We start from the raw sequence: 11,315 nt of genomic DNA on the forward strand, positions 1-11,315 counted from the left end.
GTCTTGCGCATGAGTTTTCGTCTTTTATTTTTTTTAATCTAGGTGAATACGAGCTAGCTCTTACCATTATATGATCACTGCATCGAATCTTGCGAACTACTTCTACATCTTGTACAATATTTCAGGGTGTGCACATAGAATGAGGTCTAATTCATATTTAGTTTCGCCATTAGGACTTTGCCACGTTCACATACACAGTTATCCCGCTTTCGGAAGAAGATATTCAAAATCTTTCAATTATTACGTACTGTGAACTCTACTAATAACTCCTCCTGGAACTTCTAGAGCTGATGACATGTTTCCCCATTGCATGGTCTCCAGCCTGTTTGTTGGCTACTTTGGCATTAAAGTCGCCCATGAGAAGAGGAACTATGACTTTACTTTATTAATGACCGACTCTACGTCTTCATAGAAGTGTTCAACCAAATGATCATCATGCCTCGATGTAGGAGCGTAGCCCTGTGCCACATTCATCTAATCCCTTTTGTTTGCCTACATATGGGCCCTGCCGTGGTGGTCTTGTGGCTAAGGTACTCGGCTGCTGGCCCGCAGGCCGCGGGATCAAATCCCGGTTGCGGCGGCTGCATTTCCGATAGAGGCGGATATGTTGTAGGCCCTTGTGCTCAGATTTGCGTGCACGTAAAAGAACCCCAGGTCGTCGAAATTTCCGGAGCCCTCCACTACGGCTTCTCTCATAATCATATGGTGGTCTTGGGACGTTAAACCCCACATATCAATCAATGATAAATTGCCTAAATATGATACTTGCCACCGTCTTACTGATGCTTTTGTATTCCTCTATGTTGCCAGCAATATTCTTGTGTATAGGAAACTCCGCCCGTAGTTTTTTTTTTTTCTGTCAATTTATCCACGGCAGCATAGGACGTGTCCGGAATGACAAAATTCAGTTCGAATGCTAATGCCAGACTATTCCCAATGGTCATCATCATCAGCGTGACTACGTCCACTGCAGGACAAAGGCCTCTCCCATGTTCCGCCAGTTAACCCGGTCCTGTGCTTGCTGCTGCCAATTTATACCCGTAAACTTCTTAATCTCATCTGCCCATCTAACCTTCTGTCTCCCCCTAACCCGCTTCCCTTCTCTGGGAATCCAGTTTGTTACCCTTAATGACCAGCGGTTATCCTGTCTACGCGCTACGTTCCCGGCCCATGTCCATTTCCTCTTCATTTCAACTATGATATCCTAAACCCCCGTTTGTCCCCTAATCCACTCTGCTCTCTTCTTGTCTCTTAACGTTACACCTACCATTTTTCTTTCCATTGCTCACTGCGTCGTCCTCAATTTAAGCTGAACCCTCTTTGTAAGTCTCCAGGTTTCTGCTCCTTAGCTAAGTACCGGCAAGATACAGCTGTTATATACCTTCCTCTTGAGGGATAGTGGCAATCTACCTGTCATATTTGAGAGTGTTTACCGAATGTGTTCCACCCCATTCTTATTCTAGTTACTTCAATCTCGTGGTTCAGCTCTGCGGTTATTACTTGCCCTAAGTAGACATAGTCTTTTACAACTTGATGTGCACTATTACCTATCTCGAACCGCTGCTCTTTTCCGAGGTTGTTGTACATTACTTTCGTTTTCTGCAGATTAGTTTTAAGACCCACCTTTCTGCTCTCCTTGTCTAACTCCGTAATCATGAGTTGCAATTCGTCCCCTGAGTTACTCAGCAATGCAATGTCATCGGCGAAGCCCAGGTTACTAAGGTACTATCCATTAATTCTTATTCCTAACTGTTCCCATTCTAGGCTTCTGAAAACCTCCTGTAAGCACGTGGTAAATAGCATTGGGGAGATTGTGTCCCCCTGCCTTACACCCTTCTTGATTGGTATTCTGTTTCTTTCTTTATGAAGCACTAGGGTAACAATTGATCCCCTGTAGATTTCTTCCAGAATGTTTATATATACTTCATCTACGGCCTAATTTCGCAGTGTCTGCATGACGGCTGATATTTCTACTGAATCAAACGCCTTCTCGCAATCTATGAAGGCTATGTATAGTGGTTGGTTATATTCTGAGCATTTCTCTATTACCTGATTGATAGTATGAGTGTGGTCAATTGTTGAATAGCCTGTTCGAAATCCTCCTTGTTCCTTTGGTTAATTGAATTCTAATGTTTTCTTTACTCTGCTAGCAATTACCTTTGTAAATAGCTTGCATACTACAGAGAGCAAGCTGATTGGCCTGTAATTCTTCAAGTCCTTGTCATCTCCTTTCTTATGTATTAAGATAATGTAAGCGTTCTTCCAAGACTCTGGTACTTTTCCCGTCAGGAGACACCTCGTAAACAGGGTGGCTAGCTTTTCTAACACAATCTGTCCTCCATCTTTCAGCAGATCTGATGTTACCTGATCCTCACCAGCAGCTTTGCCTCTTTGCATGCTCTCCAAAGCTTTTCTGACTTCATTACTGGTGGGGTGTCATCTGGGTTACTGCTAGTTCTTATAGTATTATGGTCGTGGTTGTCCCGGCTACTGTACAGATCTCTGTAAAACTCCTCCGCTATTTTAACTATCCTATCCATATTGGTAGTTATTTTGCCTTGTTTGTCCCTTAGTGCATACATCCGATTTTTGCCTATCCCAAGTTTCCTCTTCACTGCTTTGACACTTCCTCCGTTTTTCAGAGCGTGTTCCATTCTCTCCGTGTTATACCTTCTTGCATCGCATACCTTACGCCTATTAATCAACTTCGAAAGTTCTGCCAGTTCTATGTTGCCTGTTGTACTTGAGAATTTCATGATTTGACGCTTCTTAATTAGATTCTTCGTTTCCTGGGTAAGCTTGCCAGTGTCCTGTCTAGCTACCCTGCCTCCAACTTCCACTGCACCCTCCGTAATGATACTCGTCAGATTATCATTTGTTGTATCTACGCTAAGGTTGGTTTCCTCAATAAGAGCCAAGTACCTGTTCTGAAGCGTCACTCTGAATTCCTGTACTTTCCCTCTCAGTGCTAGCTCATTGATTGAGCTTCTTGCGTGTCAGTTTCTGTCGTTCCTTCTTCAAGTCTAGGCGAATTGCAGCGTACCTTGCCAACCACTTCCACATCCTGCACAATTCCTGGGTGTGCACTCATTATAAAGTCTATTTTGTTTCTATATTTGCCATTAGGACTCCTCCATGTCCACTTGCCGTTTCCTCGTTTTCGGTAGAAGGTATTCAAAATCCGTAAATTATTGCGTTCTGCGAATTCTACTAGTAATTCTCCTCTGGCGTTTCTAGTACCGATGCAATAATCTCCTACTGCCTGGTCTCCAGCCTGCTTCTTCCCTACCTTTGCATTAAAGTCGCCCATCGCTATAGTATACTGTGTTTTTACCTTACGCATTGGCGATTTCACGTCTTCATAGAAGCTTTCAACTGAAGCGTCATCATGGCTGGATGTAGGCACGCAAGCCTCTACCACCTTCATCTTGTATCTTTTATTAAGTTCAATTACGATACCTACCACCCTTTCATTAATGCTATAGTATTCCTCTATGTTACCAGCTATGTTTCTGTGAATTAGGTACCCCATTCCCAGTTCTCTTCTGTCTGCCAAGCCTCGATAGCAAAGGACGTGCCCATTCTGTAGCACCGTATAGGCCTCATCTGTCCTCCTAACCTCACTGAGCCCTATTATATCCCATTTAACACCCTCTAGCTCCTCGAATAGTACAGCTAGACTTCCCTCACTAGATAAGGTTCTAGCGTTAAACGTTGCCAAGTTCAGGTTCCAATGGCGGCCCGTCCGGATCCAGAGATTTTTAGCACCCTCTGCTGCGTTGCAGATCTGACCGCCGCCGTGTTCAGTCGCTTCGCAGCTGCTGGGGACTGAGGGCCGTGAGTTATTTGACGTATGCATGTGGGAGGTAGTGGCCAGATACTGCACCAGAGTGGCCAATCCTTCTCTGGTGAGGAAGTGCGTTCCCGGTGAGGCCGCACCCCAGGCCTCTTGATGCAGTTCCATCACCACGCGGATTCTTTTTTTATCCAGTTGGGAACTGTGCGGCACCGGGATTTGAACCACGGACCTTTTGCATGCAAGGCGGATGCTCTAACCACTACGCCATCGCCGCACCTCTCCCGATTCCCAATGGTACATTCAATTAAAATGCGCAATAAAGAAATTGTTTAAAGAACAAAGAAGAGTTCTTTGGGGTGCGGCCTCACTGGCGACCACCTGCCAGTAATGCACTTCTTCACCAGAGCAGGATTGGCCACCCTGGTGCAGCACTTGGCCCTATAATTCCATGACTACAGCAATTAACCTTTGGCTCTCAGTCATCAGCGGCTGCGAAACTACTGTCGAAAGTGGCAGACACTATAGCGATGGTCAGACCTGCGACGCAGCAGAGGGTGCTAAGAATCTCTGGGTCCTGACAGGTCGCCATTGAAACCTGAACTTGGCTATCTTCAACGCTAGAAAGCTATCTAGAAAGGCTAGTCTAGCTGTCCCATTTGAGAAATTAGAAGGTGGCCAATGGGATATAGTAGGCCTCAGCGAAGTTAGGAGGAGACGTGAGCCTTACACAGTGCTGAAGAACAAACACGTCTTGAGTTATATTTCCAGATAAATTGCAGATTCTGCCTCAATTGCAATCGTGTCTCTAAAGGTGCAATGGGAAACCAGGTTCCCATTTCACGGACCACTACCGCTGCGTATGCTTCCCTTCTTTCGTATTCGGCAGCACCCGTGCGACGTCAAATTGACCTACAAATCTGGCCTGCAGGGCTACGGCTCTTGCTTAGAATGCGGGAATGAAGGAAGCCAGTCTTTTGAACTCGGTTCAACCTTCGTCATAAGCCGTGCACTATACGTTGCCTCTTAATTAAACGGGGTAGAACAGAGAAATATAAAGTTAGCCATTATCAGAATAGGCATAAAAAGTGCCCTAGGTATTCCTATGCACTCCTCTACTGCGAAACTATAGGCGTGTCAAATACTTCGGTTGAGCTAGCCGCCATGGTGTCACGGCATCAAAGGCTTTTGAGAGGTAAAATCGGAAGGAAAATTATGGAGTGCCTGGAGCTCCAGCTCACAAAGTGTTTCATACCGACAGAAAGCATACCTAAACCAACTAGGGACAGATTAAATATTACACAACTGCCGAAAAAAACTTAAATCCGGTGCTTCATAAAGGAAACCGCAGTAGCTAAAAGAGCCAAATAGAACAAACGCATTGCTTGACAACAAGCGAAGAGCCGACTCGAACGCGCGTCGAGTTCATATCGGCGTTGTACTCCATTCTCAGCACTAGAAGCGTGACGGCGTAATAAGCGTATCCGTTACGACTGGGAGATGGCGTATTCGCGTCGCTGCTGAGTTCAGAAAAGTTCAGAAATGAAAGTGACAATAAAACTGCACAAACGCCTGTCTCTGCAAGAGGATCAGAGTCGGGCGTCGTCTGGAGGGACCTGTATTTCGATACAAGAACCTGAGAACATTTCTGATGTGAGGCATCCCCCTTCACTGAGCCGCAGTGCATAGCTTAATGACAGCCATCAGCACCGACAGCACGAGTGCCGTTGCATTGCCTGGTGGGCGACATACACTGTGCACCGATTCTGCGGCTGAATCAGGTCTATCCCCGTATCTGGAGGTCACTGTTTGCGGAAAAAAGGTAAGGTGATTGTTCTTCCGTACGCGAGTCTCTCCCCTTGAATTGGCAGACCGGGTCGCTTACAGTGCGTCCCACGAGACGAGAACATTCACATCCTCAACACTCGTCATCAATTGCCCGCTCTTGGGAGCCACTGAGCGCGGGCGCACTCGCGGTGCTCTGTGATTGAGCTCGTGGGTCAGGAAAACTTAGCCTCTATCGTGATTCCTATCACGCCTAAACCTGGAAAATTTCATCACATGGCGATATATTGATTGTAAGGTAATCTACCAGTTGAATATTTTATTCTGTGTATTCACAGATTAACCAAGCCTACATTCCTCATTATGTTATTGTTTGAATGGTTAATTTTTAAGTGCCTTTATTTGACGCTAGCATGAGTGCGGACCACTACGACTTGAGAGATGAGACTGTGATCTGAGCAGTGCGCTGGAAAAGATGTTTCTTTGTTGCCTTTGTCATATTTGCTACGATTAGCCCAGGGTCTGAAGGTGATCCACCCGCAAACCCAGTAGCTCGTCACTAGGTCACCAGAGTCAGCCACAGGTTTCCGAGTAGTCTCTATTGATGTTTTAGACCTTTTTTTGTTCACTTCAAATCACTTTTCACCGTTGCTAGCCTTGTTATGGTGTGCACTGAGCACTTTCCTGAGAGCGTGGGCACGCCACATGAGATGCGGGGATAAACGACAATTAGTCAGGTGCCTCTTGTGCTCCGCAAGGCACAAGAGGCACAAGAGGTGGGCTAAAAATTCTAGAATTCGGAAAGTGTGCCTTGCAGTGGCAAAAATTCGGTCTGTAGATTGATAGAGGAAAGAGGGTGTTCTCTGCGGTGGTCGCTCTTGGTGTCCCTAGTTGGCGCTGCCGGTCACAGGAGGTCTCCGACTGCTTCACGCATGGAGGAAGAAAAAACAAAAGAGAGGCCATGACGTCGTATGCGTGAAGCCTTCGCATGGATGAATGGATGGATGTATCCGGCTGTGCCCTTTAGATCGGGCGGTGGCTCATGCTACCTAGCCACAAAGTTAAGTACCCCACTTCGCAAATACCCGCACTGCTTCCTATCGGAGAAGCAGATAAACACTTCGCGATTTCCGGCGAGGAGCCGCCGCAGCGGCCTTGGAAGCGGGGCCGGCGGAGTGGCAGGTGTTCTCTGCCGGCGGCGAGAACACCTGACACTCCGCCATTGCGTGTTTTTTAGGAACGCTGTGTGATGTCTAGCTGTAGTGTATACTCGTTGCGAATCGCATGCACTGCCGGATGTACCTAGCGGCACTTTTCACGCATGTTCGCTGCACGCATGTTGATCAATAATGCGTGGTACTTACATGCAGAGCTCTTAACTGTACGCTCCGTCAGTTCTTACTCATTGTGTCAACTCAGAACACACGCGAACTTTCGTGTTTAGTGCTGTATGCATCGTGTCGCGTTTTTAGAAGTTGTGTCCTTCATACGGAAGGACAATAGACTTTTCTTGTTATCGGGCTAGGTGTGTATGTATTGTACGGTGTGCGCTCGCTGCGTGTTAGTTGTGTGCACACTGGAATTACACACTTTAGGTGCATGATCGCGTATACAATACAGTGGTATGTCTTCTCATCAACGTGAAGTACGTCAAGTACTAGGCTGGCGTTGCACGGAATAGCTACGAAACAGAACTGCTAATCGGCCTGTAGATTGGGAAATCTGGCTAAGAGAAAAAAAGGTTTTATGGCGAGCAGAACGCGCAAGTCACTGCTGGGTGAGTTCAAATACGATAATGCAGGGCTGAATGATTTTGACTGCGGCACGTACCGGTGGTTTCTGTGTTAATTGTTGCACAAAAACACTCCACGAAGTATTTCAGCACGCCGCGCTCGGGCCTGCCACGCACGAACACTGAGCGAAAGGTGTGCTCGCAACATTTTACTGCATGCAAACCATACAACACGCGCTAAGTTTACGTCAGAAAGTGCGCGCAGAAGCGAACCAGCGCTGACAGCATGCCGCGGAGCGTCTGCTGTTTTGTTTGCCCCATAAATTTGACATCACTTCCGCCACATTTCTCGCAATGCATTGGGATACAATAGGGCCTCTCCTCAGTTTTTCCTTCGTCCATGGCTTCGCGAGCCGCGTCGTTGTATGGTATGGTAAGAAGAGCTTTATTAAGGTCCTGAGAATCAGTCCAAGACTGATGCTATCTGCTCCCACGTCGGGAAAGAGAGGCCAAGCGCTTTTGCCGTTGTGTGCAGCTCATTTTCGTATTGCTCCGTCTTAACTGTCGTCGTGGTGGTTAATTTATTGGTTTGTTTGGCCTCGTGTTTTTTCTTTTTTGCTGCAATGTGTTGCTGTGGGCTTGTTAGTCATAACGCAGCACATTGTTTGCTACAGCACGTGGCAGATATTTAATTACAGGCTCCTCATTATTGAGCAGTTTCAGTTTCGGTTCCAAAAAACGACATCTCTCCGGTAGAGCTACCGTATATGCTACCTTTAGGTAGCATATACAGTAACTCTACTTTCCGGGTGCAACTATTACCACCTAGCGGATGCAACAATCGTTTACGTCAGCACACAGAACTGTGACGCACTTCTGGATAAATTGCGTCGTCTGCTCGCATTTTCATTCTTGCCGCACGTGCTGCGCGATCGGCGCGATGTCATCACCGTCAACTTCCTCGTTGTCGTCGTCCGTATCATTGTTGTCTGTGGACGACAATTCCATTGAGGCTGGCGTACAAGGCATATTTGACGTGGCCAACCACTTCCACTTTGACCCACTGGCAATGAGTGACTCGTCGAAAAGCAGCAGCAGCGATACCAGCGACGATGACCACCACGAGGAACCTCGCGTCGGCAATGTTTAATGGTAAGACACGACACATTCATGGGCAAACGCTCTACAGTAGAATTCATTTAACCTAAGTATGTTTGTCTTTTGCACATTTACTATCCGCTTTATTTATCAGTTGCCACCTAGGAGCCCTTGAAGTTCTTGGTACAGAAGAAATAAAATAATTCTAGGCCATACCACAGCCCCGACATTACATTGAATAACTTACATTCTCGTGACTTACGAGCAAAAGCCAGTTCTAATCGAGGCATGCCGTATTCAAGAGTTCTGGAGTTTTTACAACGGGCTGTACAAGGCAGGCACGCGGTCATTTCTCACTTCGCCGCCAAGAAGTGTGGCAGTTGGGGCTAGTTGGTATGACATAACGATAGTTATAGCGCGAGAACAGAACGACGACAAATAGACAAGAAGGACACAGTTCGAAGTTGGCGCTCGTGCCCTTCTTGTCTCTTTGTCGTCATTCTGTTTTCACGCTATAACAATCGTCGCCGCCAAGGACAGGCAGCTGCTACGGTCGGCATTTTTTCCCTGTGACGTACGCTTTAGAATATCATTGAAATCAGCGGAAGCTAGGGGTTGTAGTCACTGCACGTTTATTTTGACACAGACGGCAAACGTGAAAAAAAAAAAACTAAATTGTTTGTTTGTTTTTTCACACGACTACCTAGCGCTGCAGGCCATTTGCACATGATCGTGTATGGCGCAAATGATCATGCAGTTCTGCTGCTATCGCAGGTGCAACTGTGGACACTGCCGCCTTACGGCCACGGCGCTCGAATCTGTGTGCTGTCAGAGTTACTCTATATGCTACCTAGAAACTCGCCTAGACTTGAAGAAGGAACGACAGAAACTGTTACGCAAGAAGCAAATCAATGAGCTAGCACTGAGAGGGAAAGTACAGGAATTCAGAGTCTCGCTTCAGAACAGGTACTCGGCTCTTAGTGAGGAAACCAACCTTAGCATAGATACAATGAATGATAATCTGACGAGTATCATTACGGAGTGTGCAGTGGAAGTTGGAGGCAGGGTAGTTAGACAGGACGTTGGCAAGCTTTCCCAGGAAACGAAGAACCTAATTAAGAAGCGTCAAAGCATGAAAGTGTCAAGTACAACAGACAAAATAGAACTGGCAGAGCTTTCGAAGCTGATTAATAGACGTAAAGTATGCGATGTAAGAAGGTATAACATGGAGAGAATTGAACACGCTCTAAAAAACGGAGGAAGCGTCAAAGCAGTGAAGAGGAAACTTGGGATAGGCAAAAGTCGGATGTATGCACTAAGGGACAAAGAAGGCAAAATAACTACCAATATGGATAGGATAGTTGAAATAGCGGAGGAGTTTTACAGAGATCTGTACAGTAGCCGGGACAACCACGACCTTACTACTATAAGAACTAGCAATAACCCAGATGACACCCCACCAGTAATGATAGAAGTCAGAAAAGCTTTGGAGAGCATGCAAAGAGGCAAAGCTGCTGGTTAAGATCAGGTAACATCAGATCTGCTGAAAGATTGAGGACAGATTGTGTTAGAAAAACTAGCCACCCTGTTTACGAGGTGTCTCCTGACGGGAAGAGTACCAGAGTTTTGGAAGAACACTAACATCTTAATACATAAGAAAGGAGATGACAAGAACTTGAAGAACTACAGACCGATCAGCTTGCTCTTTGTAGTATATAAACTATTTACATAGGTAATTGCTAACAGAGTAAAGAAAAGATTAGAATTCAATCAACCAAAGGAACAAGCAGGATTTCGAACAGGCTACTCAACAATCGTCCACATTCATACTATCAATCAGGTAATAGAGAAATGCTCAAAATATAACCAACCACTATACATAGCCTTCATAGATTATGAGAAAGCGTTTGATTCAGTAGAAATATCAGCCGTCATGCAGATACTGCGGAATCAGAGTGCGGAATCAGAGTGTTGATGAAGTATATATAAACATCGTGGAAGAAATCTACAGGGGATCAACTGCTACCATAGTAGTGTGGCAGCTTGGGCTAGTTGGTATGGCATGATGATAGTTATAGCGCAAGAACAAAACGACACAGAGACAGCGCTCGTGTCTTTCGTGTCCTTCTTGTCTCTGTGTCTTCGTTTTGTTCTCGCGCTATAACTATTGTCGTGCTATCATAGTGCTTCATAAAAAAAGCAACAGAATGCCAATCAAAAAGGGTGTAAGGCAGGGGGACACAATCTCCCCAATGCTATTTACCGCGTGCTTCCTGGAGGTTTTCAGAAGCCTAGAATGGGAACAAGTAGGGATAAGAGTTAATGAAGAGTACATTAGTAACCTGCACTTTGCCGATGACATTGCTTTGCTGAATAACTCAGGGGACAAATTGCAACTCTAGATTACGGAGTTAGACTAGGAGAGCAGAAAGATGGGTCTTAAAATTAATCTGCAGAAAACGAAAGTAATGTACAACAACCTCGGAAAAGAGCAGCGCTTCAAGATAGGTAATAGTGCACTTCAAGTTGTAGAAGACTATGTCTACTATGTCTACTTAGGGCAGGTAATAACCGCGGAGCCGAACCACAAGATTGAAGTAACTAGAAGAATAAGAATGGGGTGGAGCACATTTGGCAAGACAGGTAGATTGCCACTATCCCTCAAGAGGAAGGTATATAACAGCTGTATCTTGCCGGTACTTAGCTACTGAGCAAAAACCTGGAGACTTACAAAGAGGGTTCAGCTTAAATTGAGGATGATGCAGCGAGCAATGGAAAGAAAAATGGTAGGTGTAACCTTAAGAGACAAGAGAGCAGAGTGGATTAGGGAACAAACGGGGGTTAATGATATCATAGCTGAAATCAAGAAGAAGAAATGAACGTACGCCGGGCATGTAGCGCGTA

This window comes from Rhipicephalus microplus, unplaced genomic scaffold, assembly GCF_043290135.1.
Source record: "Rhipicephalus microplus isolate Deutch F79 unplaced genomic scaffold, USDA_Rmic scaffold_21, whole genome shotgun sequence".
Taxonomy (NCBI): domain Eukaryota; kingdom Metazoa; phylum Arthropoda; class Arachnida; order Ixodida; family Ixodidae; genus Rhipicephalus; species Rhipicephalus microplus.